General features: G+C 39.3%; 1 protein-coding gene across 3 annotated transcripts in view; it reads left to right on the top strand.

The window, feature by feature from the left end:
- Positions 1–27,717, top strand: part of LOC106083571 (uncharacterized) — a 57,083-nt gene that overhangs the window by 16,780 nt on the left and 12,586 nt on the right. The window lies entirely within an intron of this gene.

Below are 27,717 nucleotides of genomic sequence, written 5' to 3'. Positions count from 1 at the left end.
TATCGTCAGGGACAGCTTGGTGATGGAAGATGTCGACATGTGTGGAAACAGGGTTGCATACCTAAACAGCATTGGAGTGAGATAGTCAATGGACTGGCTTCTGTATACTCCGATGTCCTTGCGGAATTGCTCCTCCTCCAGTTTGTGACGATGCAGGCTGGTATCGGCGGCCATACAAACGAATTGCTTTCGCGGATCAACGCTCAATTGAAATGTATCGTTGCGCCCTAAAATAGACTGGTGAGATCTGGCCAGGCGGATCACTGGAGTAAGTCAAGAACGAAGATATTCCTTCTCGACCAATGGCCCACGTCTGGACACCAAGGCTTCCCTCAGATCTTGAATCGATACTTGTAAGGCCAAGGGAATGTAATCCCAATCTTTCAACCACCGACTGGAAGAATGGTATATTGGATGAGACTGATGGCGACCGGAGACATGCTGTATTCGTACCTCAACAACTCCTTCAGACCTCAACAAGTCTGAAGGAGTTGTATGCTACGGATTCAACAAGTTGAAACTGAAGGTGTATAAAAGCAGTAGGGTTGGGGAATCATAATACGACTCAGCAGTTTTTGCATAATTGTATCGACTACATCTCTTAAAGTCAGGCGCATTGCAGGAGACGGGAAATCCCCCTCCCTCGAACGGAATAGTAGGGAAAAGTGTCGAAACTGTACTCCCCAAGCCTTGTGTGGGTTGGCCATATGGTTGAATTCGGCTCAAGGTGCGCTAGCGGGGAAGGACCGAACTCAAAAGGTACTTCGACAGCAGCAGCTAGTGAATCGCCAAAGGAGGAATCTACCACACTGCAAGTGTTCAGTGTCCTGATGAAGAGAGGTTCCCCTGGCTTCTCAATTGCCGCAGGATGCGAAAGGAATCTCATCACGATAAGATCGTACCAATCTTGTGAGGATAAACTTCTGGCGGACTCAGAAGACAAGGCTAACACAACAGGGGTGGAAATTTTTAATCCTGACTATGGTCCGGTTTCTGCAGATAAATCTCCATCATTCTAAGGCCGCTTCGGCGGCACTAAAGGTCCTCTGATGGTAGGAGGATTTGACGTGGTTCTTATACAGGAACCGCGGGTATGTGAGGGGATGGTTCGCGGGCTACTAATTCCTGGATTTGAACTACTCAAGAATACGGGGAATGGAAGACACAGAGCCTTTATTCTTCCAAAGAGTAGTCTAAAGGTTTTTCTTCTTCCATTGCTAAGCACTGAAGATTCAGTAGTAAGCAGCCTTGAAACTTATAAGTCTCATTATTGGCTGGCTTCCCTATATATGGCAGCAATTTCAAGCCATAAGTTTTTAGCTAAAGCCGCTTCTGTCGCGAAAAAGAGCCTCTTTGTAGGAAGTGATGGTAATTAACATCACCAGATATGAAGAAGTTCGAATATCAACGAAAGCTTCTAGGAACCGAACAAAGATAATCGAGAGACCCGTTTATCTGCAAAATTGTAGCCACATTGGACAATAATTATGGATTCCAGGGTCTCAAGAAGTCAAATAGGGTGATCGGTTTATATGGCAGCTATATCAGGTCATATCCCGATTTGGATTTTGGCAAAGTTTCAGCCACATTGGATAAAAATTGCAGCTTCCGGGGACTCAAGAATTAAAATCCGGGGATCGGTTTATGTGGGGGCTATATCTGTTTATAGATCGATTCGGATCATTCTTGGCAAGGATGTTGAAAGACATAACACAAGTCTTTCTTACAAATTTCAGCCACATCGGATGAAAATTGAGGCTTATAGAGGCTCAAGAAGTCAAATCGGGGTATCGGTTTATATGGGCGCTAGATCTGTTTATAGACCGATTCGGATCATACTTGTCATGGATGTTGGAAATCATAACTCAAACGTTTTTTCCAAATTTCAGCCAAATCGGATGAAAATTGAAAATTGAGGCTTCTAGAGGCTCAAGAAGTTTAATCGGGGGATCGGTGTATATAGGGGGCTATATCTGTTTATAGACCAATTCAGATCATACTTGCCATGCATGTTGGAAATAACTCAAGCGTTTGTTCCAAATTTCAGCCACATCGGATGAAAATTGAGGCTTCTAGAGGCTCAAGAAGTCAAATCGGGGGATCGTTTTATATGGGGGCTATATCTGTTTATAAACCCATTCGGATCATTCTTGGCATAGATGTTGAAAGTCATAACACAAGTCTTTGTTACAAATGTCAGCCACATCGGATGAAAATTGGGGCTTCTAATGGCTTAAAAAGTAAAATCCTGGGATCGGTTTATATGGGAGATATATCCAAATCTGAATATGGTCTATTTGCTTTCCCCAACGACCGACATCAATAAGAAGTATCTGTTCAAAATTTCAAGCGTCTAGCTTTACGCGTTTGATCGCTATCGCGATTTTGACAGACGGACGGACATGGCTAGTTCGACTCAGAATCTCGGGACGATCAAGAATATTTATACATTATAGGGTCTTAAATTAATATTTCGAGGTGTTACAAACGAAATGACTTAATTTGTATACCCCCCTCCTATGATGGTGGGTATAAAAAGTCACAGTTTGGTGCGGTTTATAGGCTGGTGGCATAATTGGACCGTACTTCTTCAAAGATGATGCAAATCGTAACGTAACTGTGAATGGTGAGCGCTATCGTGAGATAATATCCAACTTTTTTTTGCCCAAAATGCAAGAGCTTGACTTGCAAGACATAAGGTTTCAACAAGACGTTGCCACATGCCATACAGCACGCGTAACAATGGACTTATTGAGAGGCGAGTTCGGTGAACATTTTATTTCACGTTAGGGACCGCTCCATTGGCAGCCTAGATCGTGCGATTTAACGCCTTTAGACTAATTTTTTTGGGGCTATGTTAAAGCTCATGTCTATACAGATAAGCCCGCTTCAATTGATGCATTGGAAGACAACATTGAAGCATATATTCGTGAGATACCGGCCGAATTGCTGGAAAGAGTATGCCAAAGTTGGACTAATAGGATGGACCATTTGAGGCTCAGTCACTGTCAACATTTGCATGAAATAATCTTCAAACATTAAATTATATGGACAGTACTATCGATTCAAATGAAGATTTCATGCATATTTCTAATGAGGGCGAGACCCTCAGAAAAAAATTTTCAGCGGTGGTTTTCTTTTCCTAATGCTGGCAACATTTGTGAGGTACTATGTCATGTAAAACTTCTCTCTAAAGGGGTGTCCCACAGCGGCACACCGTTCGGACTGGGCTATAAAAAGGGGCTTTGAGTCGGACTGCACTCATTGATATGTGAGAAGTTTGCCCCTGTTCTTAGTGGAGTGTTCATGGGCAAAATTTGCATTTGCAATGCATTCTCTGAGTATGACACCCTCTACATCATCTGATCGCCGGGTCATAGGGGAGTAAGGAGAAACGCAGTGAAAATCCTAAGGGGGAGTCCGGATCGTGACAGAATCAAGCTAATACTGAGAGGCAGTGAGAAAAGGAGAGGCGTATGTAAGCAGCATAGGTGTGGACTGTAAGAGCGGGTGTAGGACATGTTGGGAAAAAGATGAGGCGTATGAGCATGTTCTAAGCCGCTGACCAGCTTTCTCGGCTAAGAGATGCCCACATTTAGGTGCTCATACAATACCAGACTTAAACTTATTTAAGGGCATAGAATGTGTAACGGTAAGGGATTATGTGAGTAGCAGAAAGGTCCTGAAATAGATTTTCGAAGTTACTTTTCATTACATAGAGTGCAATGTTAGGAACTAGAGGCCATTTTCCTCTTCTGTTCCTGTGGTATAACACTGAAGTATGATTTCAGACTGCTAATATAGCCTAACCTTATCATGATTTAAGTCGGTTCATCACATGATCTATGTATCTCCCGTAGAAAACAATCTTCCTATTTGACATTAAACCACATTAACCACATAAAACTTCCCATAACGATTTTTCAATTGTTCAAAAATTTCCTAGAAAAATTTACAACTACCCATTTAAGCATATTCTCGAAAATAACCTAAAAAGCAAACAAAAACAAATATTTATTCGTGTTCATATAGGTCGTATGTTTGTATGCATGTGTGTGTCTATACAAATAGGGTCTTAATGTATGCGCAACCGTTATTTGCTTTTATTTCAGTAAAGTAATAACGAATCTTTATTTCGTATCTTGTGTATAATTTTTTAATTTTCATTCATTTATGAAATGATTTTTTTTTTGTTGTTGTTTGTGGCAGGCAAACAAAGTGCGCAGTCGGCATTAACGTAGTTGTAGCCTTCCGTTGCTGTTGTCGCTGCCATTGTCGCCAGCTTTGACGCCGCACAGTGGGCCAAATGGCAAAAAAATTGGAAATAAGTCTACAACTTTTTATCTGTTGATTTTAGCCATACAAAATGTTCTAGACATTTGTAGAGGAGGACATAGGCTTTCAGAAAAGTGCTGTTGTTGGTCCATATCTTTAATACAGGGTGAGCTACAGGGTGTCAAAGTTGACCACTTTTGACTTCTCCAAGCTTCTGGGGGCCATAACTTTTGATCTACTCAACCGATTTACATGATTTAGGACTCTAGAGAAAGAGCTTGACAAGATCTAAAAAACTTATGCATAAAGTACCATGCCATCGTGTACTGTTAAGGAGTTATGAATTGTTTAATTTTAAAATATGAAAATTTGGCCTTGGTTTTTTTCAGTGTTTTTTAAATAACTCCGTCAATTTTAAAGCTATAAACTTCATACTTCACACAAATTATGCCAGCATATGTGTGCATAAAATACAAAAGGAATCACGTGAATATCTTTGGCGGTTTAAAAATGGCATCGTTTTCAATATGAAAAATATTTTTTTTGTCAAAAAATTGCAAAATTTTTCAAAAAAGATACTCCCATTTCCTTTAAGTTTTCGCAAACTTTGGCCATCAAAGCATTATCATTTCTTTCCATTTTCACAAAGTCGAGGTATTAAGAAAAGTTTTAAGTGCTAATTTGGCTAATTTCGATATCAAACAACACCGTTATCTTAAGACCAAAATGGCCAATTTTTTTACTAAACTTCAAAAGTTTCTCACTGGAAAAAAAGTTCCACGGGGATTTTTTCGCTTTTTTTGAACTTAAATGAAAGCTTAAAATGTTCCCAACATTTTAAGGTATGTCTCGCCATATCCTAGCCATAAATGAGATCGTAGCGATCAAAATACTGAAAAAAGTCAATTTTCAAGTAGTGCTATATTCATTGCTAAAAAACAAGTATTACGTCACATTTTATTGCAAAGATGTTAAATAAACTTTTATTTGGTAACACTTCTTCTACAAAACACAAAAAGAATCATGGAAATATCTCTATTCTATTCCATTTTATGGAACCGGCAATAAAAAAGTCAATTTTTCAAAAAAGTCGAATTTCCCAAATTTTGTTTTTGTTGTCCTAATTGCACATGACACACTATAGCCATATTTACGCAACATACCTTATCGTAAAGGAAATTTTCATACCTTTCCAACAATGTATAAAACATTTCTCAACTCGGATTCTATCTACTCTAAAATTCATTTACACTTCATTAAACTCTATATAAAAATGTCTATTTGTGAAATGGAACCTTATATGGGGCCTACACTAAAACATTGATAGATTTGCCCAGGGTTTACAATACAAATGTGTTAGAATAAAAAAAGGTCTCCTGCCAAAGTTTAAAAAAATTGGAATAAAAATATGTGTTTTAGAGCGAAAACACTTCGCATCGGCGTGCGTTTATATGTATATTAGCTACTCCCAAAATAAAAAAGCATTTTAGTTTTGTATTATTTGATTTTATTCTCTACCAAATAATCTAAGGTATCAAAATTTAAAAGCTCTTTAATTTGAATGGCATCGGGATCGTCCTTATCTATATCGTCACATATTTTTGGTAGCCATTTAGTTCTGATGCTGTATAGTACCGGATCAGACGATAACAATAAATATTGAAGTAAATCATAATTTTGGTAAAATTTGGTGCTCTTTCGGGTATTGAAAAGCCGGAACTGTTTAACATCTCTATTACGGGATTCCTGAGCTTCTTCTGTAAGTTCTCCTAACGGAAGTATGTTGTATTCCACAATTTCCTTGCCATGATGTAAGACTTTATGTACTGTCGGTGTTAAAGCTTTCCACGAATATAAATCAGATAAAATGTTTTTTGTGTCATTACTATAAGCTTCAAATTTGGTTGAATTTATCATCTTTTTGCTATTGATTACAGCCAAAATCACTTTGAATCGTCTTAGCAAGTGTTCATCAAGACCGGTTATTTTAGATGTCGATACGGGGTCCTCAAAAAACCGCCTTGCCGAGTTGCCATCATTTGTGCTTCCGTATCCGTAAAGAGGTTTATCTATTATAAGTCCCTTTTGTTTAAACTCCAACTGGATTCGATTCTTCTCTTCCTGCCTCATTTTGTGAAGATCTTGGTTGTTTCTAGCAGAGACATCGCGGTTTCCAGGGCTAGTCCGATATTTAAGGTCATACGATAAATGCAAACAATACTCCATGAATCGAATTCTACAGTGCAGGGGCGAAATACCGAAATTGAGCGCATTTTCGTTTACTAAATTTTCATCAGACTTGTCCTCGAATTGCCCATTCTTCTTGCCACAAATATTGCATCTCCAATTGGACATAACGCCAGTTAATGCGTTTGCCACCTTTCCATCGATCATAGTGAGTTGTAGTTGAAACGAAACTTTTATATTTCTTCCCAATTGGTTTATAACAATCATGGGTAATGCAGCAATTTCTTCCTTTATTTCGTTCACCAAAGATCGTGTTGTGTTCCGGTCTTCCTTTGTATACTCAAACCGAATTGGGCGACATAAATATTTTGACCCAGGTGTTCTATTTATCCATATATCTTGAAATGCATTTTCTTTCGATGATGAAGATTGGTCCTTGTACAATCTCATTCTCAATGGTACTAATGATGCCATGAAAATTGATGCGAAGTTGGTATCTATTTCTGTTTGTTGCTTATATTCGGAAAATCCAGATGATCCATCACAACCCCATTTGCTGATCAAAACCACTTCGGAATTATTACATGTGTTCAACTGTTCTTCAGTAAAATTAGAAATAATTCTAACAGCTGTATTTTCAACAAGATCAGCAAGTTTCACTCTTGCTTTTAATTCGTCCACGTATATATTTGATGGCACCATTTTCGTCCTGGTGTTGTACAATTTATGTTTTGAGGGTAAACAACCCCATCCTTTTTCACGAAGAGCCTTCCTCATTGTTGAGTATTTGTTTCTTGAGAGGCCTAGGTTCAAAATCAGGGCCAGTGCATCTTCCTCCGTGAATTCTGTAGTCGATTTTGGAGTTGGAATACTTTCTACCATTCTCTTTACCCTTTTCGGAGATGCTAATGGTAAAACATCGACAATTCGTCCAACATTTTTTGGTTGTGTTTTTAACAATGCTGTTTTGAACGTATCTTTTATTAAATTTGGCGGATGTGCCGCCAATAGTTCCTCTTGTTTTTTCTTTTTGGTTTTCTCCGTAACTTCGTCGTATGCTTTGCTAGGCCGGCCGGGAATCAGCGGTTTAATTTCAATAAGTAGATCCGATTTCAGCCACTTCTCATACATTTTGAAAAACTTGATTTTTGCGAATGAACATTCTGGCAACCTTCTCTCAAATGATTTGTAGAATTTTTCAAGTTTGTCTAAAGCGTCTTTATTTAGCCTTATTCCATATATGTGGTCCAAAGTGTAAACAAGTTCCTTAAATGACTCCGTGTATGATTTGGAATCATTTTTGATGTCCCATACAATTTTCGAAAGAGTGGAATACTTCAGTATGACTTCCATAACTTATAAATGTCCTTTACGCCTCTACAAAATATAATGAAGAAAATTTGGATTTTGTTCAAATATTTATGCAATATATTCACAATTAATGACCCATTTCAGGTATCAGACGCAATCGTAAAAAGGGGTCCAAAGTGCCTCTTTTTACTTACTCTTCTATAATTATTTACCTGGACTCGAATTTGGTTAAAAAAAATGACAATGAATTTTTTATGGGTAGGTTTTTTCACATTCATTGATACGGTGGATTTCCTGGGAATTCGACATAGCGAAACAGGTAACATTTGTCTGCATCAAATCTTAACACAAATATATATATATATGCAGGTATATTTCTAGGTTACTTTTTATTCAAAAATCATCAGCTTACATTAAAAATAGATGTAGGTACTATACAAACGCACGCCGATGCGAAGTGTTTTCGCTCTAAAACACATATTTTTATTCCAATTTTTTTAAACTTTGGCAGGAGACCTTTTTTTATTCTAACACATTTGTATTGTAAACCCTGGGCAAATCTATCAATGTTTTAGTGTAGGCCCCATATAAGGTTCCATTTCACAAATAGACATTTTTATATAGAGTTTAATGAAGTGTAAATGAATTTTAGAGTAGATAGAATCCGAGTTGAGAAATGTTTTATACATCGTTGGAAAGGTATGAAAATTTCCTTTACGATAAGGTATGTTGCGTAAATATGGCTATAGTGTGTCATGTGCAATTAGGACAACAAAAACAAAATTTGGGAAATTCGACTTTTTTGAAAAATTGACTTTTTTATTGCCGGTTCCATAAAATGGAATAGAATAGAGATATTTCCATGATTCTTTTTGTGTTTTGTAGAAGAAGTGTTACCAAATAAAAGTTTATTTAACATCTTTGCAATAAAATGTGACGTAATACTTGTTTTTTAGCAATGAATATAGCACTACTTGAAAATTGACTTTTTTCAGTATTTTGATCGCTACGATCTCATTTATGGCTAGGATATGGCGAGACATACCTTAAAATGTTGGGAACATTTTAAGCTTTCATTTAAGTTCAAAAAAAGCGAAAAAATCCCCGTGGAACTTTTTTTCCAGTGAGAAACTTTTGAAGTTTAGTAAAAAAATTGGCCATTTTGGTCTTAAGATAACGGTGTTGTTTGATATCGAAATTAGCCAAATTAGCACTTAAAACTTTTCTTAATACCTCGACTTTGTGAAAATGGAAAGAAATGATAATGCTTTGATGGCCAAAGTTTGCGAAAACTTAAAGGAAATGGGAGTATCTTTTTTGAAAAATTTTGCAATTTTTTGACAAAAAAAATATTTTTCATATTGAAAACGATGCCATTTTTAAACCGCCAAAGATATTCACGTGATTCCTTTTGTATTTTATGCACACATATGCTGGCATAATTTGTGTGAAGTATGAAGTTTATAGCTTTAAAATTGACGGAGTTATTTAAAAAACACTGAAAAAAACCAAGGCCAAATTTTCATATTTTAAAATTAAACAATTCATAACTCCTTAACAGTACACGATGGCATGGTACTTTATGCATAAGTTTTTTAGATCTTGTCAAGCTCTTTCTCTAGAGTCCTAAATCATGTAAATCGGTTGAGTAGATCAAAAGTTATGGCCCCCAGAAGCTTGGAGAAGTCAAAAGTGGTCAACTTTGACACCCTGTAGCTCACCCTGTATTAAAGATATGGACCAACAACAGCACTTTTCTGAAAGCCTATGTCCTCCTCTACAAATGTCTAGAACATTTTGTATGGCTAAAATCAACAGATAAAAAGTTGTAGACTTATTTCCAATTTTTTTGCCATTTGGCCCACTGTGCGCCGTTAAACTGCGGCCAACAGCAGCAGCAACAGCAGAATGTTCAGCGCACACAAAATAGTTGGTTTGGCTACATAACAAAAGCAAAAAATTTACCGTTCGAATTGCCTGACTGTTTTCGGAATTTTTTCCATTTGAATTTATTATTTTCTTTTTATATCATTTATATTTCTTTAAACTTTTTATTATTTTCTATCAGTGTGTGTGTGTGTGTCGGTATGTATGTGTGGATTTTCGAGGTGGAGGTTTTTTTGTTTAACACATTTATACGTACTTAGGCACATACTTCGTATACATGATGGTCGTTGATTGTTTTTTTGTATTTCTTCATACTTTTTGGGTTCTTGTAATTGTTTAGTTTACGTGTGTACATTAGTTATAAGTCGGCAATAACGTTGGAGCAGTAGAGAGTAAAATTTAGTTTAAATAGACAAGTAGGTAACTATTTGATTTGAGATCAATTAAAAATGTGGCAACTGGGCAGGGTTGAGACTTGGGTACCTCTTGAAATTAACTCAATAGCTGAGGCCCGTCCTCATTAGCTGAGTTGGTAGCGATCTCGGATTACAAGTGATGGGGTCTTGGGTTCGATTCCTATCAGAGGCTTTTGTCAGTCCCTACTGTGGTATCACAAAGGACGATATTCTTTGAGTCTGATTTCACACTACCACTTTAACCTAACCTAACTCAGTTTTGAAATAGACATGAATAGAAATGCGACCTGTACCTTGATCACAAGAATATCAAAAAATAGGAAATTCATTTTGATATCGAGAGGCGCAGATTAGGACTGATTTTTAATACTTGTTTTTTTTTTTTGAAGAACTTCTTGAATTATATGCAGTTTAAGTTTTCCTATACGATTTTTTCAAAAAAAAATCGACCCGGCCTAATATATATTCTTGATTTTCTAGACATTCTGAGTCGGTCTATCGAGGTCGAGGTCGAACGCGTTAAGCTAGCGCTTGAAAATATTCACATACACTTACTATTGATGTAGTTCGTTGGGGATTGCAAATGGGCCATATCGGTTCAGATTTGGATATAGCTCCCATATAAACCGATCTCCCGATTTCACTTCTTGAGCCCCTGGAAGCCGCAATTTTTTTCCGATTTGGCTAAAATTTTGCACATAGCGTTCTGTTATGACTTTCAACAACTGTGTCGAGTACGGTCCAAATGGGTTTATAACCTGATAAAGCTCCCTTATAAACCAATCTCCCGAATTGACTTCTGGAGCCCTTACAAGCCGTAATTTTTGTCCAATTTGGCTGACATTTTGCACGAGGTGTTCCGTTACGACTTCCAACAATTGTTCCATGTACGGTCCAAAACGGTCTATAACCTGATATAGCTGCCATAAAAACCGATCTCCCGATTTGACTTCTTGGGCCCTTACAAGCCGCAATTTTTGTCCGATTTGGCTGTCTGTTTGCATGTAGTGTTCCGTTTTGACTTCCAACAACTGTGCCGAATATGGTCCAAATAAGTCAAGAACCTGATATAGCTCTCGTATAAATCGATCTCGCAATTTGACTTCTTGAGCACTTACATATCAACAGAAACGCTAAGTACGTTCCAAATCAGTTTATAACCTCACATAGCTCCCATATAAACCGGTTTCTCAATTATCCTTGCTCGGTTCCTAGAAGATTTAATTTTTGCTGGTTTAACAGAAGTGTAGTATGTAGAATAAAATTATGCCCTTCTCCTACATTTAAGTTAGGTTAGGTTGGAAAGAGGGTGCAGATATTAATCTGCCCCATGCCACTATATACATATGTACATCTAAGCCAGTAATCGGCTTGTTGTGCGCACTGAAAACTAAAAAGTAACCTCGAAAAAGAAAATTTTGTTAGGAATTCCGTGCTCCTTACAAAATCCTTAATTGTTTTCAATACCACTCCCCTATGTTGGTTCATGTCTGATATTCTATCTCCACCTAAGTGCCGGTATCTGCTGGACGCATAAGCCGGGCAATGACAAAGGAAATGTTCCAACGTCTCATCATCTTCCCCGCATGCCCTACACATGCTATCACTTGCCACACCGATTTTACATAAGCTCGTAGTCCGAGTCTAAAACAGAGCTCAGTACCTGGGTTCTCAATGTAAATCCCCAGGCCCACTTCGTCCTCTAGCTTTGATCCATCCGTATAACATGATCTTCCAAATGGCAATACTAGGGTTCCATCAATCTAAGACTGTGCCGATGGCAGCAGTGCCTTGCACTCGACTTTAAGGTTCATCTCAGGTATCCGATCGAAAACCTTCTCCCTTCGGTCGGAAATCTAGAATAGTCTCCAGGGCCCTAGTGGGCGTGGCCTTCATCGCTCCGCCAAAAGAACTAAGCATTATAGGCATTTACGCTTTTGGCACTTCTTATTCTTTAGTGTTCATTGGGATTAGGTAGACGCCAGTTGAACCCTATTGGATTAGAATGACCTTACCATGTCATTAGTTTGCCACATAGTGAGACGGGGGAATAAGTGTAGATGAGAAGGTAAGAAGCTGTGAGTTCCTAGGTTAGACCCAGGGACGTGACAGAAATAAAAGAAAAGGGTAACGAGCTCACACCTAGCCGATACGCCCACATGTACATATGTGGATTTCACGGAAGAGCACTGGTCCAAGCCCACCTAAGTATATACTCAGCGCGTGCCAATCAGAGGTCTTCGTGTTTCTGCAGTAAGGATCAGATTTCGTCTCCTGCCCGAACTATTCGGTCCAGGAGGTCCAGATTGGAGATCATCTTTAAGGAGCCCTTCTTTATATGAGTGTGTCAGAGGTCCTCGTGTTTCTGCAGGAAGGATCGGATTTCGTCTCCTGCCCGAACCATTCGGTTCTTTTTATGTTTATCAGAAGGTCTAGATTGGAGATCATGTTTAACAAGCCCTTCTTTCTTTATATGGGTGTGAAGCTACCAGTCCCGTCTTCGCGTCTGTAAGTGATAACACTCAATTATGATAATTGAGTTGTTAGTCTATATAGCCTATAACGAGAACGAGCTTTTGTAACAATTCATCAGTTATGTACATATGTGTGTATATGCTAAATAGTAATTACTTGCCACTGCACTTTTGCACACTACTGTCCAAATCTGTATAATTTTCTGTTTTGTGAACTTTTTGTTAAGTTTTGACTTTTTCTTCATATTTTATGATGGTTTCATAAAATTCTTTAGCTCGCACATACAACACTGCAAGAACAACAATAACAACGACAACAACCAAGTGCGCACAACAAACATTCATAGTTTATTTAATGTACAACAACGTTCGTTGTACCCTCGGTCATGTGCGTTGTTGTAATTTCATTTGTACAACGGACGCGTCGCTGCCGTCGTCATTCTTCTTGTTGTTAATTCTTGCTTCCAATCATTTTGCCAACTTTTAGATTGGTTTTCTTGGAGTGTGACTACGTTTGTGTGTGTGTGTGTGCGTGTATATTTTAGATTTGTGTGCTGTTTGGTTGTTCCCGGTTTTTTGTTTTTGTTGTAATTCTTTGCTTCCCTGCGTTAATGCTTTGACTGACTACATTGCTGGTTGATGGTAGGGTATGGTGGAGTATGACTTGCAATTTGTTTTTTGTTGTTGGCATGTATGGATGGATGGTTTGTTTGTTTGGTTAGAAGGTTGGATCGCCTAGACGCGCTCGCTGCCTGCTTGGCTGCTGTTGTGACTTTGTTTTGTTTTGTTTGAAAGCATGGGCTCGGTTGTGCATAGACAAAAGAAGAAAAAACCAAAGAGGGTGAGAAAAGAAAAGAGTTGGCATTAGAGCGAAATACAGCATGGCCAGTGACAAAAGTTAAAGACACAACATGATTGAGTTGCTTACGATAATTCGTTTTTCCTTTTATTCCAACTTTCGGTTGCAAAGAAACAAAGCAAAATACGAAAAATGTTCGAACGAATGCCCGAATCAAAACAGAATAACCCGAAAATGTTGCAACCCTCAATGTGATTCCAATTGGAATACATGGAAAATGTTGTGTCTTTAACGCATGTTATTTTACGGTACGGGGAAGACAAAGCAGAAACCCTCTCTTGTATTATCTCACCCTCTTTGGAAAAAACTGGTTGCAAGGTGGTGGTGTTGCTGGTTGGGAGATGGGAAAAACTCTCATACACTCATACAAAATAAATGGTGCTGACGCTTGCCCGCCAATATATGTGCTATTTATGAAAATGTGTGTGTGTGTGTGAATTAAGAAGGAAATTCTTAACTACTTTTGGCTGTTTGTTTCATACTTTTTTAACCAATGCCAAGTATGTATGTATATCGTTCGGTTTGTTCACATATTTATCCCAAAAAACAACAACCTGTGTGTTGTTGCTATGTGTTTAATTGTTTGAGTATGAGAATTGTGTGAACGAATTGCACAAACACACAAATAGTTTTCTTATGGAAGTCTCTCTATTGTGTGTGGTAATGGATAATTCTTGCTTGCTGTCGCTGCCACTGCCGCTGCTGCTGCAGTATTTTTCTAGGTTTTTATCTCATTTCCATCCATTTCGCCTTGTCTGTGTGAAAAAAGAAGACCGAATATCTCACGAAATGTGAATCAGATCAATTATTCATTTATTACATCTTCAACTGCACAGTGGTTAATGCGAGCAGAAAAGTGTGTTTGAAACCGAATGGGAGTTTTCTCAATAAAGCGATTTTTCTCTTGTGCAATTTGTAGAATATTTGCAATATGGAGATAGATGGATCAAAATTGTGCCAACAGGCGCCACATCATTACCCTTAATCTTATGAAATCCATGGTAGAAAACTCCATCTGGCCTGTTAAAATTGTGACCTCATCTAATCGATCAAGCTTGTAATGCTTGAAAGATCCAGAGCTTGAATACCACTGTTATAGTAAATGCAAATTTGTTCATGAACATTCCATTAAGGAACAAGGGCAAACATCTCACATATCAATGAGTGCTATCTTGTTCAAGTTTAAGCTCAATGATAAGGGGTCTCCTTTTAATAGCCGAGTTCGAACGGTGTGCCGCAGTGCGACACCTCTTTGGGGAGAAGTTTTTACATGGCATAGTACCTCACAAATATCGTCAGCATTCGGTTGCGAACAGAGTGAACGCTAATGCCAAACTCAGCCGCTTATTTTCATGCCAAACTCAGCTTATTGACGCTTATTTTCATGCGAGATGAAAATTTGTCTACAACACAGTGAATGCGAGAAATATTTTTTGTTCCATGTGTTTTGCTTTTATGTCATGTAGTTCTGTGGTTCATTTGTGTTTATAAAATTGCTGCACACGGCAATGGTTTCATCTGATGAAGAGGATTCTGCTTCTTTTAGCCCGATTAATGCAATTGCTAACAGCAAAGCAATTGGGAAAACATATAATTCCACTAAAAAGGTGTGAATTTCATTATTTATATAAGGCCGGATCGACATGCATTTGTTTTTTTTTTATTTTTAAACAGCAATGCAAACAAGCGCGAAAAACGCTTTGGAACTGTTTTCTCGCACCCAATAGGCTTTGCTCTCTGCTCTGCTCGTCGTTCAATTTGTTATGCAAAAGCTTATTTGTATTGACTTGTATGTAAACAGTTTTCTCGCACTCACAATCTTCATCGCATTGACAATCTCGGCTCGGCTTTAAGCACGCTAACTGAGTAGTCCCACGTCTCCTGTTATGATACCCACAACCTGGATTTCCCCAAAGGATTTTTGTCGTCCTACCGACCGTTTCGCTGTTCCACTGCGTTATATGCGCGTTCGTAGCCCACACCCTTAAAGGAATAAAGGCTTCGAGTTAACCAAGTTTATTGACGGAAGTCCTGTCCCCTTCATTGCCAATTCGTCTGCGTTTTCATTCCGTCTTACTTCTCTATGGCTTGAGACCCAAAAAATGAGGATCGTGCCATCCTCAGAGAAGGCGTTAATCTCCTTCTAAATTAATCTCCACGACTGTGTGTGACCTTACCGCCCTGGTTGTGTTTTAGCCTGATGCACAGTTTACTGTCCCTAAAGATTTTCACACTCGACGTCCTCGCGTTAACCCCGCAGCACCTCACGCATTCCGTGATCGCCCAGATTACCGCCTGCAGGACCGTTTTATTGTCAGCTAGTTTAAAACAGATCTCAGTCCCTGGGTTCTCAATGTAGACCCCCAGACCCACTTTGTTCTCTAGCTTTAATCCATCCGTGTAACAAAATCTTCCAGATAGCAATACTAGAGTTTCGTCAATCCAAGACTGTGCCGCTGCAGTGCCTCGCACTCGACCTCAAGGTTCATCTCAGGTATCCAATTGGAAACCTCTTCCCTTCCTTCCAGGTTTTCTATCGTCGCCTCGATTATACTGCGATGGTTTCGACCTGCTTCTATCCTCTATGCATTCTCCCATCGCCGCAGTGGCTGCCTCACACTTAATCCGTATGTCCATGGGTCGGATATCTAGAATAGTCTCCAGTTCCCTAGTGGTCGTGGACTTCATCGCTCCGCCTGTGCCAAGAAAACATGTCCTCCGAACTTGTTGCATTATCCTTACGTTACAAAATTTTTGCAAAATTTCTTATTGGCGTAGGTCGGTTGGGCGCAATTCTCATCCGATTTGGCTGAAATTTTGTAATAGCATGGCTATTTTTTCATTTATCCTTTTTTTGCCTAAAAAGAGATACCGCGAAAAGAACTCGACAAATGCGATCCATGGTGGAGGATATATAAGATTCGGTCCGGTCGAACTTAGCACGCTTTTACTTGTTTTACGTTATTTCTCCCAATGGGGAGTGAGTCAAGGTAATGACCATGAGAATGAATATCACCAGAAATTAAAGGATTTAATTGATAACTGATTTTTTACTTGTTTTAATTTTTTATACCCACCACTATAGGATGGAGGTATACTAATCTAAAGTATATATATTCTTACTTACTAATCTAAAGTATATATATTCTTGATCGTCTCGTCGTTCTGAATCAATCTAGCCATGTCCGTCCGTCCGTCCATCCGTCTGTCGAAATTACGGTAGGAATCAAACACGTAAAGCTAGCCGCTTGAAATTTTGCACTTTTATTCCGATTAGGCTGAGATTTTGAATGTGGTGTTCTTTTATTACTATCAACAACTGTGTCAAGTACGGTACAAATAGGTCTATAATCTGATATAGCTTTTATATAAACCGATCTCCCGATTCGACTTCTTGAACCCCTGGAAGCCGCAATTTTTGTCCGATTTGGCTGAAATTGTGCTTGCAGTGTTCTGTTTTGACTTTCAACAACTGTGCCAAGTACGGTCCAAATCGGTTATAACCTGATGTAGTCCCCATATAAACCCGACGATAGACATGTCCTTTCAGAATATGGGCCATATCAGAGCCAAACTGGTACAGCCAATATCAGAGTATGACATGATAAAAATCATGAAAAAGAACGTTAATGATAGCATTGGTAGAATTGTTTACCTGATCCAGGTCTCCTCAGTGGAGCAGTTAAGATTAGAATGCAATGAGGCAGAAAAAACTTTCCCAGACGTGAAATCTACCACCACCCAGGCGTGAAATATAGCACCACCATCTAGGTCAAAGAGAGCAGCAAGCGTTGAATGTCCGTCTGATAGCGAATACGAAGTCACGGACTATGAAGACGTATCAGCAATCCATTATAATCGCCAGCCCAAACAACCTCTGAAGTGCTGGAACTACCAAGAATTAGGACATGTTTTCAGGAAATGTGATTCTACAACCAGAACTCTATTCTCCTACAACAACAACAACAAGAATAAATGCGAAAAGACGGGCACAACGTCACCTAAATGTCAGTCTTGTTTACAGGGAAACCTGAACAAAAGCGTCGACAATGCGGGGGACACACGTCCTCCTCAGAACCCCTCCTCGTCCGACTCCTCCTCGTCCGACTCCTCCTCGTCCGACCCCTCCTTGCTGACGTTGAGGTAGAAGGCCTGCATATGAAAGAACTGCTGATACAGGCGCCTCCGTTAGTGTGTTGGGAAAAGGCTGTTAAAACTAGAAAAAATAAGTAGTAGTATTGAGAAAATATTTTCTAATGTCAGAACTGCCGGTGGAACCCCTGACGTCTTGAACCCCTGGAAGCTGAAATTTTTGTCCGATTTGGCTGAAATTTTCCACGTGGTGTTCTATTATGACTTTCAACAACTGTTACAATTACCGTCCAAATCGGTCTATAACCTGATGTAGCCCCCATATAAACCGATTTGACTTCTTGAGCCCTTACAAGCCGCAATCTTTGTCCGATTTGGCTGAACTTTTGCATGTAGTGTTTTGTTATGATTTCCAACAACTGTGCCAAGTACGTCTAAAATCAGTACATAACCTGATTTAGCTCCCATGTAAACCGGTCTCTCGATCATCCTTGTACGGTTTCTAGAAGCTTGCTGGTTTGACAGAAGTTTGGTATGTAGAATAAAATTATGCCCTACAACTTTTACATTTTTAGCAGAATCCATGGAGGTGGGTTCCCAGCATTCGGCCCGGCTGAACTTAACACGCTTTTACTTGTTGTTATTTTTTTGTTGGGCTGTAGCACCCCCAGGAAAAATTTTTTGGCTACGCCAATGAGTACTGTCCAAATCAGAATTCAATTAGATATAGGTGTCATGTAAACCTATGTCCGATTTGAGTTTTTTTGTGACTTCCAACATCCTTGGTATATATTGTCCAATTCGGTTCATAACCTGTTATAGCTCCCATAAAACCGATCGCCCGATTAGCCTTCTACGGCTCATAGAAGCTTACATTTTTTCTGACATGGCAGAAATTTGATACATAAAGTACAACTAAGTTCATTAGTGTACATTTTTAGCAGAATTCATGGAGGTGGGTTCTCAAGATTCGGACCGGCTGAACATAGTACGTTTTTACCTGTTTAGTTTCTTAGAGAGAAACCGTGCAAAGAACTTAACAAATTCGATTCATGTTAAAGGTTATATAAGATTGTTAATTTTCAAGGAAAGTTCGGTCCCAGATTGTTTTTTCTTCAATTTAAATAAAGTAAAAAGCGCAGCTGTTCCGCTATAGTTTATCCCCAAATGCCCTCATCCCATACATCCTCTGTGATTTCTTTTTTGTCAATTAAGAATTTTTATATCTTTACAAAATCCACAAACATGTGAAAGTGGAGGCCCAACCATAAAGCAAGTGAACAGGCTGTTTTATTGCATTCAATGATAAAATTGAATCTTTTAATTAAATTTTCCTTCCCCTCCCCCAGCCGCTTAAAATAGAGGAAGATGTAATAAAATAGCGAATGAACTTTTCTTAATCTTTATCTTGCACACTTACATAACAATTACATGAAAAAAGTCACACATGAGAAATACACTGCACACTCCTCTCTCATACGCTCGCTCCCTTTCTCCACATTCGACACTCTCTTAGACAAGGCATGAATGTTCGCTCACACACCATGACTTAAATTTGACGTTACTTTGGTCGTAGGGTATTTTATTTAGTGGAAAGTTTAATGTGTTTGGTTGTGAATTCATCATCCCCCCGCCACCCTCTTTGTAGCGTACCGCACCGCACATATACCCATTTCAAAGTTGTTCAGAGTAAAATTTCTGTGCTTTTATTTGTTTTCTTTCGTTTTCGTTTCTTCTTCAATTTTGTGTTATTTATTTTTTAAATTAATAATTTTTTCCACTCTCCAATATTTGTTCTTTATATGTGCATGTTATTGTCCTCCTATACGATGTTTGTTTTTGTCAGTGCTATAGTTGGTGATGGTGTTGTTGCTGTTGTTGCTGATGTTGTTATTGTTATTGTTGCTGCTACATTGTTTATGTAGAATTTGAATTGAATAGTTTCATATTTTGTTTGTTTGGCTGGCTGGTTGGTTGGTTGGTCCGTCGTTCATTTGCTTGGGTTGGCTTGGCTTGGCTGTTTATTGGGCTCGATGGTTCGATTTTTATGGTTGGTTATTATTTTGTTTCTTTTTTTCCCCCCTTTGTAGTTGTTGCTGTTTTGTTTTATTTGTAGCGGGCCACTCCCTATTTCTTATTTTGAAGACAAAAAAATTTACATTTTTAGTTTGAAATTTTACACTTTTTTATTATATTTGAAATTGTACTGATATAAGAGTATGAACCTCCATACTACATATGAAGCCACACATTTACCCATACATACGTCTGTCCAACCATTGAAACGTCTTCGTTCGTCGTCGTACCTAGATACTCAGTAGGTACAATACAATATTGCCTTGTTTATTTATTGTATAAATATTTTATTATTGTGTATCTATTTGCGGCTATTTATTTTGGAATTATTTATTTTGTAAATGTATGTGTGTGTACTTTACTAGTATTTTTGTTTTCCTTGGCATGGATAGATGATAATGTCATTCTTCCATTTTTTCTTAAATAATGTATGAGCTCTCTAAACGAGAGAAAATAGGTACAAATGCCCTTATAAATGATTCCCAGATCGGTTTATATGACAGCTATATCCAAACATGGTCCAGTGTGGACCACACTTGGTTCGGATATCGAGTGGCCTTGTCCAACTCACTGTTCCAAATTTCAGAGAAATCGAGTGATAAATGCCACTTTTATGGGCTTAAGTCCCTGAATCCCCAGATCGGTTTATATGGTTCTTGAGCCGCTAGAGGGCGCAATTCTCATCCTCATTTGGCTGAAATTTAGCATGAAGTATTCGGTTTTTTTTATTCCAACAGCTATGCCAAGTATAATCCAAATAGGTTCGTAACCTGATATAGCTCCCATATAAAATGATCTCCCGATGTTACTTTTTGAGCCTCTATTGGGCGCAATTCTTATCCGATTTGTCGAAAATTTTGTACAACGACTTCTATGAGCCTCTATTGGGCGCAATTCTTATTCGATTTGTCGGAAATATGTGCCAAATATGATATAAATCGGTCCATAACCTGATATCCAATCCTGATTATACTTCTTGAGCCTCTAGAGGCCACAATTCTTATCCGATATGGCACAATGACTTCTTCTATGGTCTCCAACATCCAAACCAAGTATGGTCCAAATCGGTCAATAACATGATATAGCTCCAATAACATGGCAATTCTTATCCATTATCCTATGTTTGCCTATAAAGAGATAGCGAGCAAAGGACTTGACAAATGCGATCCATGGTGGAGGGTATACAAGATTCAACCCGGCCGAACTTACCACGTTCTTACATGTTATTATACCCTCTACCATAGGATGGGGGTATACTAATTTCGTCATTCTGTTTGTAACACCTCGAAATATGCGTCTAAGACCCCATAAAGTATATATATTCTTGATCCTCATGTCATTTTAAGTCGATCTAGCCATGTCCGTCCGTCCGTCTGTCTGTCGAAAGCACCCTAACTTTCGTAGGAGTAAAGCCAGCCGCTTGAAATTTTGCACAAATACCTTTTATTAGTGTAGATCGGTTGGTATTGTAAATGGGCCAAATCGGTCCATGTTTTGATATAGCTGCCATATAAACCGATCTTGGGTCTTGACTTCTTGAGCCTCTAGAGGGCGCAATTCTTATTTGATTTTATTGAAATTTTGCGTGTAGTGTTTTGGTATCACTTCCATCGACTACGCTAAGTGTGGTTTAAATCGGTCCATATTTCGATATAGCTGCCATATAAACCGATCTTGGGTCTTGACTTCTTTAGCCTCTAGAGGGCGCAATTCTTATATGATTTTATTGAAATTCTCATCTGATTTTATTGAAATTTTGCGCGTAGTGTTTTGGTATCACTTCCATCGACTACGCTAAGTATGGTTTAAATCGATCCATGTTTTGATATAGCTGCCATATAAACCGATCTTGGGTCTTGACTTCTTGACCCTCCAGAGGGCTCAATTCTCGTCCGATTTAACTGAAATTTTGCACGTAGTGTTTTGGTATCCCTTTCAACAACTGTGATATGTATGATTCAAATCGGTCCATGTTTTGATATAGCTGCCATATAAACCGATCTTGGGTCTTGACTTTTTGAGCCTCCAGAGGGCTCAATTCTCGTCCGATTTAACTGAAATTTTGCACGTAGTGTTTTGGTATCACTATCAACAACTGTGCTATGTATGATTCAAATCGGTTCATAATCTGGTATAGCTGTCATATAAACCGATCTTGGGTCTTGACTTCTTGAGCCTCTAGGGGGCGCAATTCTCATCCGATTTGGCTGAAATTTTGCATGGCGTGTTTTGTTATGACTTCCAATAACTGTGCTAAGTATGACGTAAATCGGTAAAGAACCCGACATAGATGCCATATAAACCGATCTGGGATCTTGACTTCTTGAACCTCTAGAGGGCGCAATTCTCATCCGATTTGGCTGAAATTTCATACAACGGCTTCTCTCATGACCTTCAACACACATGTCCAATATGGTCTAAATCGATCTATAGCTTGATACAGCTCCCTTATAAACCTATCTTCCGATTTTGCTTCTTGAACCCCTACAAGACGCAATTCATATCCGAATGAACTGAAATATTACACAATGACTTCTACAATGTTCAGCATTCATTTATGGTTCGAATCGAACTATAACTTGTTTTTATTTTATAATTGAACCAACAATTCGTAAATCAGCTCACTCATTTTAATGGACAAATGTCTTTGGCCCTTCGACTCTTAAGCCTTTATCGTTTTGTATCAAGATATTTGGAAGAAACGCTGTCTGTAATACTATGTCCCAATTTCGAAAAACCATTCCAGCTACATTATAAATTTACAATTTCTATTAGCTGATAACAGAATTCATTAAAAAACTGCTTACAGTCTTCTACAAAATAGAACTTGGCTGTAAATTATCCGATTGCTATGATATAAAGTACGTGACACTAGTTTAATATTTTTATTAAAAAAAAAGTTTCGATTTTTTGGGCATTAAGTACGTGATATAATTTAAACGCAGACATGCCATAAAAGATAGTATGTGGTTACTACACATCTTTATAATTCAAGAGAGTCATAACTAAAAATATAAATAATTTGGAATATATTATTGGGTTGCCCAAAAAGTAATTGCGGATTTTTCATATAGTCGGCGTTGACAAATTTTTTCACAGCTTGTGACTCTGTAATTGCATTCTTTCTTCTGTCAGTTATCAGCTGTTACTTTTAGCTTACTTTAGAAAAAAAGTGTAAAAAAAGTATATTTGATTAAAGTTCATTCTAAGTTTTATTAAAAATGCATTTACTTTCTTTTAAAAAATCCGCAATTACTTTTTGGGCAACCCAATACATTTCTACTGCTTATGATAGAACATTTATAGTTTTTTGCATTGGTATTGGTGTGGGCTGTAGCATAAGAGTTCCATTAAACCGTGTGGTTTAAATTTGGACGAGAGCATCAGTATCGACCCTGAGACCACAAATTTAAATCAAGTGGATATGGGTGCAATTTTTTTCCCCAATCAATCAAAATGCAGGGGATGTCCCCTATATATGCAGTGCATTGCGTTGGAGAGGACAGTTAAGGATAGGGGGGGGGAGAAGAGGGAGTAGTGTTTATTGACATTGGCCTTGAACTTCTGGATGTCGTAAGTAGCGGGAAAGACATCTGCCCGAAGTCGATTCCACATACGAACCGTCCTTGCAAAAAAAAAGGATTCTCTCGGTAGTGCAAGGTCCGATCAGCTGACCAATCGATTACAAACCGGTGCGCGGTTCAAGAAAATCTTGCATTTCTGACAAACAACCTCAAGTCAGGATTCAGAAGACTGATTTCCAAAGAACACACACCGTGGAAGAATCGATAGAACAGCGCCACATAAACCACATTTCGACGTTGTTTAAGGGAATCAATACATTTGGATTCCCTATCATCCCCAATCAGCACCAACACCCGCCTCTGGTCAAGCAGCTCCAAGGAAGATTGTGGAGCTCCGGCCATATATGCGATTTATATTCCATCTTTGTCCTGATGTACGTAGTGTAGATATTAAGAAGATCAGAGGGAGTGAAATATTTTTTACACCTCTTAAGAAAGCCCAAGCACTTGAATGCTTCTTTCAACATTGAATCTTCATGTCCAGAACATCAAAAGCCTCTGACGGCTTGTTGCCTACACCATCGATAGATATTGACAATTGTAAAGTGTCAGTGAAACGTTTGTGGGACAACAAACCGCACTGTGTCTTGTGTGCATTAAACTCTATTCTGTTCATTCGACCCATAATCCGCCTTCTGTCTTCAATCTCTCGACGATTTGGCCTATGGTCGAATGGAAATTGAATGACAGAGGTTGCTGTCATTCGCGAACGAGTAAATCGGATTCGAAGTCAAACCCAGTAGATCGTCAATGAAAATAAGAACAAGTAAAAGCGTGCCAAGTTCGGCCGGGCCGAATCTTATATACCCTCCACCATGGATCGCATTTGTCGAGTTCTTTTCCCGGCATCTCTTCTTAGGCAAAAAAGGATATAAGAAAAGATTTGCTCTGCTATTAGAGCGATATCAAGATATGGTCCGGTTTGAACCACAATTAAATTATATGTTGGAGACCTGTGTTAAATGTCAGCCAATTCGAATAAGAATTGCGCCCTTTGGGGGCTCAAGAAGTAAAATAGAGAGATCGTTTTATATGGGAGATGTATCGGACCATAATAAACACGTATGTTGATGGTCATGAGAGAATCCGTCGTACAAAATTTCAGGCAAATCGGATAATAATTAAGACTTCTACAGGCTCAAGAAGTAAAGACCCAAGATCGGTTTATATGACAGCTATATCAGGTTATGAACCGATTTGAACCATACTTGACACAGTTGTTGGATATCATAACAAAACACGTCGTGCCAAAATTCATTCAAATCGGATGAGAATTGCACACTCTAGAGGCTCAAGAAGTCAAGATCACAGATCGGTTTATATGGCAGCTATATCAGGTTATGAACCGATTTGAACCTTACTTGGCACAGTTATTGGATATCAAAACAAAACACGTCGTGCCAAAATTCATTCAAATCGGATAATAATTGCGACCTCTACAGGCTCAAGAAGTCAAGATCCCGGATCGGTTTATATGACAGCTATATCAGGTTATGAACCGATTTGAACCATACTTGGCACAGTTGTTGGATATCATAGGGAAACACGTCGTGCAAAATTTCATTCCAATCGGATAAGAATAGCGCATTCTAGAGGCTCAAGAAGTCAAGACCCAAGATCGGTTCATATGGCAGCTATATCAGGTTATGGACCGATTTGAACCATACATGGCACAGTTGTTGGATATCATAACGAAACACGTCGTGCAAAATTTCATTCCAATCGGATAAGAATTGCTCACTGTAGAGGCTCAAGAAGTCAAGACCCAAGATCGGTTTATATGGCAGCTATATCAAAACATGAACCGATATGGCCCATTCACAATACCAACCTACCTACACTAATAAGAAATATTTGTGCAAAATTTCAAGCGGCTAGCTTTACTCATTCGGAAGTTAGCGTGCTTTCGACAGACAGACGGACGGACGGACAGACATGGCTAGATCGACATAAAATGTCACGACGATCAAGAATATATATACTTTATGGGGTCTCAGACGAATATTTCGAGTAGTTACAAACAGAATGACGAAATTAGTATACCCCCCATCCTATGGTGGAGGGTATAAAAAGAAAGGGAGAAAGGACAGAGCCTAGTGGTACTCTTGCAAATGCAAATTTTGCCCATGAACATTCCACTAAGGAACAGGGGCAAACTTCTCACATATCAATGAGTGCAGTCCAATTTAAGCTTTTACAGCCGAGTCCGAACGGCGTACCGCAGTGCGACACCTTTTTGGAGAGAAGTTTTACATGGCATAGTCACAAATGTTGCCAGCATTAGGATGGGAAAACTACCGCTGAAAATTTTTTCTGATGGTCTCGCCAGAATTCGAACCCAGGCGTTTAGCGTCTTAGGCGCGTACCTCTGCGCTACGGTGGCCTCCTGTTCCTGCGGTCAATCTATATTCGTCAGATGAGAACCCATCTACAACAACTCTTATAGTGCAATCTCTGAGAAAACTCGATATGAATCGCGAGAGGTTATTACCGACACCAAAAGCGACAAGCTTTGAAAGGAGTGCACCGTGCCAGACCCTATCAAATGCCTTGGAGATATCCAGAGCCACGACCTTATTCTCACCGAACTGGTGAAAAGAGTGACTTCAACGGTCAGACAGGAGCGATGGAGCGATTTCTGCGGAATCCATATTATCGGTCGCTAAGAAGACCATTGGACTCTAAGTATCTCACAAGATGGTTGTTGACCATGCTCTCCATAACCTTGAAAATCGCGGAGCATACCTTTATTGTTCGGTAATTTGCAGGGGCGCTTGCCTCACCCTTCTTGGGGATATCATCCAACGAGCCGGGTAAACACCCGCACGATAAGCAAGGTTGAAAAAATTGCATAAAGGGCGAGCGAGCGTCGAAGAACAATTGCATAAAACAATTGACAATATGCAATCCGGGCGCGGGGATTTATATACGACGACATCTGCAAGATCCCCTTTGACTCCACGTTTTCGAAAATATATCTGAGGCATGGAACTAGATATGTCTTCAATAAGAAGGAGTGGTTGATCGCTTTCCGGCGAGGAAGAATTTCCCGCAAACATGTCAGCCAGCAGGTTAACCTTATCAAACGGGTCAGTGAATATCTGGTCGCCTTTAATGAGAGTCGGGAGCAGCCGATGAGTTGCTCTTCACTCTTTTCACAAACGACCAAAAGCTTTTACTTCCCCTTGGAGAAGCAAGAACTTTGGCACGAAGACGCTGTTCGTGCGATAAAGTTAGGAAGACAGTGGGACAAGAGTCTTCATTAAGTTAAGACGGATGCTAGACGGCTTTTAGGCTGATATCTTCACAGTTCTGAAGGCCCTTGGCCCCTAGGTCAAGAGTCTAAATTCAGGCTTCTGTATAGGCGTGGCGTTCAAGCGGTAGGAGTATTCATTGTGTTTTTTAGAATTAGGGAGTCATATAGGCCTCTGGACGAGTGTCGCGCCTTTCAGGCGGATATTTTCGCGTTCCTGAAGACACTGTAGATGGTATCGATGCCAAAGTGACTTCCAGATCGGGCTGTCGAAGAGCTTCTCTGAACCGTAGAACAGGCTCTAGTTCCTGCCCATCAAAAGTTGGTGAGGAACGAGGCGGCCAACGAGCTAATTGGAAATAGATGGCTGATGTGCCCAAATTTTGCTAATGACTCACGGAAACATCTCCTGTGCGAGCTTTTATGGCAGAGACGACCTTTTCTACGATTATCGGGTCTATGCTCCGGAATGACCTTTCTTCAGAAAAGGAGTTTGCCAAAGATCACTATCTCACTATGGCGTGGGCTGAAGTCGGGCCTTTCAGTGTGGCCAAGGCCCTGTCGCACAGTGGGATGGGAAAAAAATAAGTGTAAATAAGTCTGCCATTTTGGAACGGATAGAGATATCTTCATGAAATTTTACATGGTTATAGCTGAGGTGTTATCCAGTTTATATGCAGGGCCCAAGAGGTCCCTGGGACCCTTAGGTGGGCCTTCAAATTTGCTCACCTCGGTCCTACAAAATTTTGTTCGGGCTGTCAAAAGCACGCTAATGGTTCGATTTTCAATTTTTTTTTTGCTGGAAAGTGCCTAAAAAGCCCTACAAAAACAAGACTAAATGTTCGGGATTCCTTTTATAGTGTCCAAGAAATTTGACTAACAATTTTTTTTTTGAAATTTTCGCAGAGGCTGGTCTTTTATTTTGTTGCTTGTGAAATCATTTCTGAACCGATTTAAAAATTTTTAACTGATTTTCGCGGGCCCAGGCCCTTTCGTTGAGTATTTCATGGAACAGGACATCCCTTATCCTGTGGTAGAGAAAGCATTGAGACGGACTGCTCATGGGAACCCAGACCGGTCATTGTAATGTTTGGTCTTTAGCGTCAGGCTGGACACAAGGGGGAGACGGACTTCTGTGTTGTCGACAAATTGCAGACGGCCGTGCATGTTTTGTGTAACTGCCCCGAAATTGCGGTTAGAAGACTCAGGGTTATGGGTGAACACCTGTTTTTGTATCTGGATTCCTTCAGACACAAGCCAGAATAGTCTGATTAAACGAATTGTATGCTGGTGAGAGCCTGGT

This window comes from Stomoxys calcitrans, chromosome 4 (genome assembly GCF_963082655.1).
Source record: "Stomoxys calcitrans chromosome 4, idStoCalc2.1, whole genome shotgun sequence".
Classification (NCBI taxonomy): Eukaryota; Metazoa; Arthropoda; class Insecta; order Diptera; family Muscidae; genus Stomoxys; species Stomoxys calcitrans.
This window is presented reverse-complemented; position numbering and strand designations above follow the sequence as displayed.